Raw genomic sequence first — 10,404 nt, forward strand, 5'->3', positions numbered from 1 at the left:
TCTGGTTGAGCTAAGCCGGCTATATCCTTCTGCGCCATGGCCTGATCCAGGTGCTCTGCAGTTGGCCTACAGTAATGCATCTTTTTAGACCCAATGCGCATTTTAGCTTTGATTTACGATCACCTGTATCCAACAAAAATATAATATTAATTCAGCGATATTATCATTATCTTGTTAGCAATAATACTAATTTAAGCAGTATGTAGATTGCGCTTTTGTGCTCTCATCATATCACTCTGGAGAGATTTTATGGATATGGGCAGATGTTGTACCGCCTCCTTTAGGCCACATTTTGGATATTGACTCAGTTGGTTGTACTCACGCCAGATTACCATGAGCGACTGTTTTACCAAAAAAAAAAGAAAGCAATATAGCCCAAAATAACTATATGAACACAAATTAATTATGTTCTTTTTAATATTCATTCAGACGACAATTTAGCTTGTATCACGTAATAAATTAAATTAAAATTAATCTATAATCAATAGAAGCCAGTCTTTATGAGAAACCCTAATATATATATATTTCATCTCTCTCATGGCTCTTTGGATGATGCATGATCTGGTGTTCCTATCTTGTGTTTCAGGCGCCTGGAAAGCTGCTGCATAGATCTCCTTCGCCATCCCACCTGGTAGATAAAGGTATGTGAGAGAGACATGTAACTGGTCTCCAAGAGTTGGACGAGAGAGCGAAGTGCCACACCTAATGAATGTATATTCGTCTTTAGCATTACTAATTTGAGTAGCTACAACATGGGTCTATAGCTCAGTGGTAGAGCAATTGACTGCAGATCAATAGGTCACCGGTTCGAACCCGGTTAGGCCCTACACAATTATCTTATTAAGTGGTTATTTTAATTTTGTTTTGCCAAATTTTGTTGGTTAGATTTTTATCCTAGAAAATAGAATAATCTAAGGATTTTGCGGTAATAGAATTTTGTTAAGTGATTGGCGCATTTTTTTGCATAATTAATATGATCGTGCAACTATAGCATTGCAATACACAATTATCTTGTTAAGTGGTTATTTTAATTTTGTTTTGCCAAATTTTGTTGGTTAGATTTTTATCCTAGAAAATAGAATAATCTAAGGATTTTGCGATAATAGAATTTTGTTAAGTGATTGGCGCATTTTTTTGCATAATTAATATGATCGTGCAACTATAGCATTGCAATACACAATTATCTTGTTATTTTAATTTTGTTTTGCCAAATTTTGTTGGTTAGATTTTTATCCTAGAAAATAGAATAATCTAAGGATTTTGCGGTAATAGAATTTTGTTAAGTGATTGGCACATTTTTTTGCATAATTAATATGATCATGCAACTATAGCATTGCAATTATTTATATATTTGGTAAATAGAGCTATTTTTATATTTTTTCAATTTTTTGTAGTCATTTTACTTTTATTTTTGTTTTGATTTTTCTGCAGTTATCGTAGTTTAGAATTTTGGCATATGATTACATAGATATGATTATTCTGATTGTGCCACCATTCAATTTAGTTTTGACTTGTTCATAGATTTCATTGGTGAGATTTTTTTGGTAAATGACTGCATAATTATGATTATCTGACTATCTATCTCCAAGAAAATAGAATAATCTATGGTTTTTGCACGAATACAAGTTATATAGAATACCATTGATTAGGGTTTAAGTATACGGCTAGATGTTTGTGATTATTCATCTATAATCAAGATTATGGATTATAATCAAAGGTCACGCTACAATAATAATATAAAGTATTGCGGTTATCGAGTTATTTTATATTTTTAAATTTTTGGAAAGAAAATGTTTTATATTTGTATGATTATATGATTGTCCTTTTTTTTCTATCCTTGAAAAACAGAATAATCTAAAGATGTGAGAAAAGTACACATTGGTCCTTTTAAGTTTCTGAGAAACATTTGGACCCCAAAACTTTAAAACTTTTAATTAGCATCATGTAGTTAATTTAGATGAACAATGTTGTTCAGCCATTCATTTCTGTCAAGTAAATTAATAAATAATCATTTCTATTTCCAAAGTACTCTTGGCTTATACCATTTGAAATTATAAAGGACTCAGTTTGGTTCGTGGAAAGATGATGTGAAAAAATATGGTAAAAAAACAAAAATCTCATGTTTAATACAAGTTTTTTTATAAAAAAAATAGAAAAATAGCATTTTTATGGAAAAAAAATTCTCACATTTTATGGGCACAAAAATACATATAGCATATGCAAAAGCCCAATTCCCATCGGCTGAGAATTAAGATATTTTATTTTTTAAAAAAAGTACCCTATAAACTCTTAGATAGGGCCGAGTAAAATTTTATTTTTTTATTAAAAATATAATACATATTTTATATAATTTTTTAAAAAAAAGTAGGTGCTCAATCAAATATAAATCACTTCAAAAAATATTATTTTTTTATGATAACTAAATATATAAAAATTATTTTTTTAGATATTATATATTTAGTTTTTAACAAAATGCTAAAAACCAAACGAGTCGATATAGTTTCTTAGAGATATTTCATTGAACGGTTGAGAGAACCTGCTGGAACCAAACTAATCCAAATTTATCCACTCTTTTACTCTTTTTTTCCCAGGGGAATTTTTGTCTTTTTGACAAGAGGCGATCTAATAATGGAGTGTCTGTTTTCCAATGCGGTGGCAGATTACCTTCTCTGGCCTCTGCAAGGGCTTCAACCACATCAACCTTTTCGCGCTGGCTGTGATTTTTGTCATCTTCGTATCCTTAAAAAGAGAGTAATAAATGGAGGGGAAAAAAAGAACCCAATCTTGGATGGTTCCTTGCCTCAGCCGTCACTTCCAAGCGGAGCTCTGTTTGTTCCGTTCATGGTTGTGGACGGCTTGGCCTCTTGGCGTGTCTTGGTATTTTGTTGGAACAGGGCTTTTTGGTCGTAGCGGTGTCTATGTGTCTGAAATCTGATGCTACCTGTGAGCCGCTTCAAGAACCAGCATTACTTGCCTTTCTTTTTTTCTTATTTTTATTATTTTTATTTTGTTTTCTTTCCTTCTTTTTCCTTTATCAATATGTAAAAAATTATATAAATACATTTTTAGCCTTACAATGTATAAATTCTGAATATTTATAGAGAATTATGAAACTCAAATAATACTTTTTGGTAGGTAAAAATTGGGTCGAGTCATATGCAGATTGGATGTAGATCAGATCAAAAATTCATCAAATCGAACTTGACCCATTTATTAAATAGGTCAAAATTTTAAATCTGAATCTGACATATTTATTAAACAGATAACCTGACTCAACCCATATTATCTATTTATTAAATAACTCAATTCAGGTTACGCATGTTTTTATTAGATTAAATGGATTTAAACAGATTCAGCATGTCGGATTAAAGAGGTAATAAATAGATCAGATTATGATCCATCCTAATTTTTAGATAGATCAAAAAAAGTTAAGTCTAAATCTGAACCAAATTTATTTAATAAACAGGTCTACACGGATTGATTTTGAATTAAATTCGTTTTCATCAAATCTAAATTTATTTAAAACGGATCATTTGTAGATCGAATTGGCGGGTAAGATCATAAATTACCACCTCTGCTCTTTTGTTTTTTTTTTTTTGGATGATTCCCATCATTAATACTTTTTTTTGGGGATGTGATAGCTTTTCAATCTTCCTTAATCATTACCCTACTATGGTCAAAACAAATCAAGTAGAAATTAGCTGCATGCTTTGTTTCTTTAATTTTGTTCCCATCTTTTCACCGCAAAGGAGACTCCTTTTCTATAAAACAACAATTTTTCTGTCTTTGAGCATCTCAAGTTTACTATTAGTCTTTCTTTGCTCTTTTTTTTTTTACCTTGTTTTCTATGTTAAATAAATTAGTAACTCTCTTCCTAGCTTACAGTGTCCTCATTCTTTCTTCTAATCATATGGTTTATTTGTTCCCCCAGTATTACAGTAGAAAGGAGATGTAGCTCCAAACATGCTGCTGAGATGGATCCAGATAGCCTTCATCTTGTTTATAATTCTCATGGAATTTCAGAGAGATCTTAAACAGGGCATTCTTGTTTTTTTTTTTTTTGGCATCTGCCCATCAACGATGTGAAGGAGTGGATGAACGACTGGGACACAGTGCTATGCTAAATTAACTTTGTTGTGTTAATTGAAATCTTTAAAGCTTTGTGATGCAAGTGTTTCTCGTGGAATCTTGAAGGGATCAAAGTATATTTTACTCTTTATATAATTAATTTTAGAATTAAAATAATAAAAATTATAATTCTATTTTTAATATAAATATATTTTGAATAGTTAATTATTTTTAAAAATATTAATATGATGATGGTGGCTGATATGGCGAGATTAATGGAAACTCAATGGAGGCGGTAGTTGTATCAATATTGACAAAAGTGACAATGACAATGGTAGTGGTAGTCATACTGGTGGTTGTGGCACTGATGGCAATAGTGGCTACAATTTGATAGTAGTAGGGATGAAATGGAGGCAATGGCGACGATAGTTGCGGTGTGGCAAAGGTAGTGATGGAGGCATGTGTGGTAGATGTGGCATTAGCAATTGCAGAGACAGTGACAGTGAGATGGTGATGTTGTTCTAAAACGAGCTAGTTGAAGAACTATTGTGCCAGCATATGCATTTTGAATAGCTACGACACCCTCTAAATTGACAATAGAGAGCGATTCAACCAGGCTAGCCAAGGAAGTGTCCTAGACTTTAGATTGATCCACCATCTCACTCAGACCCTTTAAGATGTAGCAGATATCAACGAGGCTCAAGAATTGATGAAGTCTTCGAGGATGCTCATATGCTCATATTGGTGATGTTATTGTTCAAGAAACTATCTGAAAGTGAAAAGCATCATTGCTATGAAAGAGTAGATGCCCTATAAGCCAATCATTTGATGGGTTTCTCTTTGTAATCCTCCAAATCATGTACTTTGACACTCGATATATATCAATAAAGGCATTGTGTTTCATCATTTGCTGCTTATCTATTTTATTATTGGATGATGAACCCCATAAATTAGGACATTGGTTTTAAGGGTTATGATGAGATCATACCAGTGAGACCTAAAATCCTAAAATCCTAATTTAGAATATTTCCAGTCAAATTGGTATATTGAGTCGGGGATCAATATTACCGGAAAGACTGGCACATCTTATGTATGCTCAATGTAGAGGGTGATTGATCTCACAATCACTTGTGTGAGACACTAATACAAAGATGTGGGTGCTCATTAGAGGAATGAGTTCACTGAAATGACCAGCCATGAGAACATCTTATGGATTCTTACTTAATTATCAAAAGATGGTTCTCATAGTGGGAGTTGTGCAAGTGATCCTTAGACCTGAGATCACCATGGTACCTTGTGCACTTGAAGCTATATTTTGGTTTACCCTCATTCACGACATTGCGTTGTGTACGGGATATTCTGGATATGGTGGATTTTGTACGAAGGTTGTGAGTAGGTCAACAAGGAATCAGTCACTTCTAGTAAGAGAAGGTAACATCCTACTTACTCTAATCTTATGATGATTCACGAAGCCTTTGATCAAAGCAAAATGAATATTAGAAAGAGTTTCTAATGTTTCATTGTTTGAATTATCATATAAAAGATTGAGAGAGACATGAATAAGTGATTGAGTTTGATATTGATCCATACTCGAGCACTTATTCAGGATGTAGTATGACTGAGGGATTGAATTGCACAGTAACTTTCCACTGAAGGGTATGTTTGGATTTGTCCAATACATTCCTCATCTTCCGGGTAGACATGATACGTTGCTAGACGTCAATCATGTCTTGTGGGTTGATCGGATCAAAGAGTTTGATTAGATCAAAGCATCAGAAAGGTTCTGATTGCTAAGTCAGGTTTAGCACTAAATTGAACCTAAATTGGATTAGAGGTATTCTAATCAGGTTAGGTCAACTTGCACCTGCACCTACTGCTGGCTAAGATAAGGAACCCAATGGGTCACACACAAGGGAATTGATCAAGGGTCTAATTGGATTAGATCATGTTTGCAAGATGAACATGCTAGCACGTGTTGCAAACCCTAGCTCCTGATTCAAATTAAATTCGAATATGATTCTTAGATTTGGTTGATCTAATATGATTAGATCATGACCTAATATGGGTTAGCCAAGAGTTGAAACCCATTTGGCTTTAATTAGACCTGATTTGATTAGGTTTAATGTTTTCTTTAAGTTGCTTAAACCCAATTGGATTGGGTTTGATAGGGCCTTCACTTCTGGACCATTGGTTCGCTTCCTGGATGAAGAATCTGGTCCACTGGTTGGCGCCTTCATCTGGACCATTGGATGGCTTCCTGGATGAAGGATCTGGTCCACTGGTTAGCGCCTGAATCTGGACCATTGGATGGCTCTCTGGATGAAAGATCTGGACCGTTGCTCAGCGCCTGAATCTGGACCACTGGATGGCTCTCTGGATGAAAGATCTGGACCGTTGCTCAGCGCCTGAATTTGGACCATCGGTGATGGCATCTTACTTCTGGACCATTGGATGGCACCCTGGATGATGATGTCTTGATCTGGACCATTAGATGGCACCTAGATCTGGACCATTGGCTTTGGTTCACTGCATTTGGGCCCTTGGATCATCATGATTTAAGAGGGAGATGTGAGAAAGAAGTTGATACACCCTTCTCCTTAGCACCCCATCATGATGGGATGCATCTCTTGGCACATGCCTCATCATGATGAGGTGTGTGGATGGGATGCATCCCTTTATGATGCATCCCTCCATCTCTTATAAATAAGGAGGTGCCTTGGGGTTCTAAAGATCATCCAAGAAAAAGCTTGTCCTTCTCTCTCCCTTATCCCTTCTTCTTACAAGCCTCTCTCTTTTGTCCTAACCCAAGACAAGAGGGTCTTCTTTAGGACAAAAAGGCTAGTGAATGTTTTAGAGGTAGAAAGGAAGAAGGAAGTGAAGGAAAATTAGCCAATTAAATTCTTTAGAAGGATTGAACAATTAGAATCAAGTTTTGGTGGAGCTAGAGTCTTGAACCCATTCCTGTGTGCATCAACATCGGAGGGTGAACATTTGGGCACCTTAGGACATCTTCAGATATATTGGATATAGCGTGATAGGTATTCTTCTATACCAAGATTATATTTTCTACATTATTTGGTTATACTATTAAGGCGATCTTGGCTTATTAGGGTTTCATATAATGGGTTTTATAAGAAAATTTTATAATCCCGTATCTTCCGCTGCGCCCTAGGGCACTGGAAAACCCTAACAGTGGTATCAGAGCCACCCTTAATCAGTTTAACCAAATGATAATACATGCTATTATCTTGATGCTATGAGATAGCTAGGTTGTTTGTATGCATGATTAGTTTATGCTATGAGATAGTGTTATATTCATGTTGTAGCACAGTATAATTGCTAGTACTAAATTATAGAATGTGCAATGAGACCAATATAGTAGTATGAAAACTTTGGGCTGACCCATTCTGGAACAATCGACTCAGTTGGTGTCTAGGAAGGAAGCCACAGGTGGTTACTTAATTAGGACCTCACTCTCTGAGTGAGGGGTGCCTCCCACCTGCTTTCCTGGCCAATTATTTGATTGTCCTTTATGGTTGAGCTTAATGTTAGTAAGATACTACTATTTGAAAGCCCTCACTAAATTCATAATTAAGTCGTAGTGTTAATTGCTTTAAGCTGAGCCATTCTGAATCAATTGACTAAGTTGGTGTCTAGGAAAGAGGCTACAGGTGGTTATTTAATTAGGACCTTACTAAGTAAGGAGAGCCTCCCATCTGCTTACCTGGCCAACTATTTGATTGACCTCCATGGAAAAGCTAATTGCTGATATAACACTATAAAGGTCCTTCCTTCATGCTTAGATATTATTATGTCAATATCTACGCTAGCTTGTTGTGATTCCCACAAGGCTAGTATTAGGGATTGATATTGTAATATCTTGGTGCATATGATGCATATGGCATATTTTAATATGTTGCCTTGTTGTGATTCCCACAAGGGCAGCATTATTCAAATATGACTGTATAAAAATGAAGGGTTTGACTTAACTAGACACAATAGTTTGTTGTGATTCCCACAAGACTATATGTGTGCTAGAGGACAGAATAAAGTTGGGAATTGCATGGGATGCAATTGGAAAAAGTTTCCTACCTTTGAACTTATAAGGGCTTGTTGTGATTCCCACAAGGTCTTTTATAAGGAATTTGGATCTCAACCCCACTAAGAAAATTAGTATTTTCTCGTTCATCATACTTGAGGATTATGATATTCGACAAAAATAGTGGGAGTAACAATTAGATAAAAGTCCTTGTCTGATTGAATATATGTCATCATGATTAGTCTGCTTATATTAGTGTTCTTTGTAATTATAGATTAATTCTGCAAAAATGGCATCTTCACTCTCACTTAGAGGTATCTTAGATACAAACAAATTGACTGGTCCCAACTATGTGGATTGGTTGAGAAATTTAAAGATTGTTCTCACACAAGAAAAACTTTCCTACATTCTTGAAACCCCTGACCTAGGGTCAGCAGGGGAAGATGCAACTGAGGAGGAATTGGCCACATATCGTATGTGAAAAAATGATAGTTTGACTGTCAAATGTATCATGCTTGCTTCTATGAATAATGAATTGCAGAGGCAGCATGATAGCATGGATACTCACTCCATACTCCTTAACTTAAAGGAGTTATATGGTGAGCAGAGCAGAACTGCTAGATATGAGATATCTAAACAGTTGTTCCGTGCTAGAATGATCGAGGGATCATCTGTGCAAGACCACTGTTTAAAGGTTATAGACTTAATCACTCGATTAAGTCAACTTGGTTTTGCTATGGACAGTGAGCTCAGTCAGGATTTGATCCTGCAATCACTACCCGACTCATTCTCACAGTTTGTCGTGAATTATCACATGAACAAACTGAATTCCTCCCTGCCTGAGCTTCTAAATATGCTGAAAACAGCAGAGTCTCACATCAAGAAGGACAAGGGTCCGATCCTTCTTGTTGGTGAGAGCTCAAAGAAGAAGTCGGGCAACAAGGGTTCAAAGAAAAAACTAAACCCTAAGAGTCGCATCAAAAAGAAGAAGGGAAAGAAAATCTCTGGACCCGGTACCTGTTTCCACTGTGGCAAGACGGGGCATTGGAAAAGGAACTGCAAGAGCATTCTTGCAAGTGTGAAGCCTGATGCAAGTGTTGCATCAAAAGGTATGTTTTTATTACATGCCAATATGACATTAAGTTCTTCTGATTCTAATGCATGGGTATTGGATACCGGTTGTGGTTCTCACATATGCAAATCTTTGCATGGACTGCAGAAAATTAGAAGACTGAAGAAAGGTGACTTCGAGCTATATGGCGCTGGAGGAGAATCCATCCAGCTGTTGGCACCTACATACTGGAGCTACACTCCGGAAAGTTCTTGAAGCTAGAAGACTGTTATTTTATGCCAAAAATCATTAGAAATGTAATTTCAATTCCTTTGTTGCTTAAGAAAGGATTCGAAATGAATGGAAAGAGCAATGGTTGCTCTATTTCTTTATCTAATGAGTATTATTGTCATGGCACTATGGAAAATGGTCTTTTAGTATTATGTCTTAATAATGTTATGTTTCATATTGGCAAAGATAATAAAAGAAAAAGAGAAAATATTAATAATACCCTCCTCTGGCATTACCGATTAGGTCATATTAGTGAGACAAGGTTACATAAGTTGTATAAAGATAAATTCTTTGACCCTTATGATTTTGAATCATTAGGAACTTGTGAATCTTGTCTTATGGGTAAAATGACCAAGTCTCCATTCTCGGGACATGGAGAAAGGGCAAGTGAGTTGTTAGAACTCGTACACACTGATGTGTGCGGTCCTATGTCAACTCAAGCTAGAGATGGATACTCTTACTTCATCACATTTACTGATGACTTATCAAGGTTCGGTTTTGTGTATCTAATAAAACATAAATCCGAAGCCTTTGATAAATTTAAAGAGTATCAAAGTATGGTCGAAAAACAAACTGGAAAGTGTATTAAAATCCTTCGATCTGATCGAGGAGGAGAATACCTTTCTAGTGAATTTTTAGACTATCTTAAATTAAAGGGTATACTCTCTGAATGGACACCTCCATATACGCCACAATTAAATGGTGTAGCTGAAAGAAGGAATCGTACCTTATTAGAAATGGTACGGTCCATGATGTGCTTCAGAAATCTTCCAATTTCCTTCTGGGGACATGCCCTAGAAACTGCTGCATTAGTATTAAATAGAGTACCATCTAAGTCTGTATCTAGCACTCCATATGAGATATGGAAAGGAAAGAAACCTAATCTTAAGTATCTTAAGATATGGGGTTGTCATGCTTATGTCAAAAGAAATTTTGGACATAAGCTAAGTGCTAG

The 10,404-nt window shown here is 35.5% G+C and overlaps 1 non-coding gene across 1 annotated transcript; it reads left to right on the plus strand.

The window, feature by feature from the left end:
- The first annotated feature begins 754 nt into the window (after positions 1 to 754).
- TRNAC-GCA (transfer RNA cysteine (anticodon GCA)) lies at positions 755 to 826 on the plus strand. Its single transcript has one exon. It is a non-coding gene; the product is annotated as a tRNA-Cys (tRNA).
- The last annotated feature ends 9,578 nt before the right edge of the window (positions 827 to 10,404 follow it).

This window comes from Phoenix dactylifera, chromosome 1, assembly GCF_051530095.1.
Source record: "Phoenix dactylifera cultivar Ajwa chromosome 1, Ajwa_hap1_PhDact_Kaust_v1.1, whole genome shotgun sequence".
Classification (NCBI taxonomy): domain Eukaryota; kingdom Viridiplantae; phylum Streptophyta; class Magnoliopsida; order Arecales; family Arecaceae; genus Phoenix; species Phoenix dactylifera.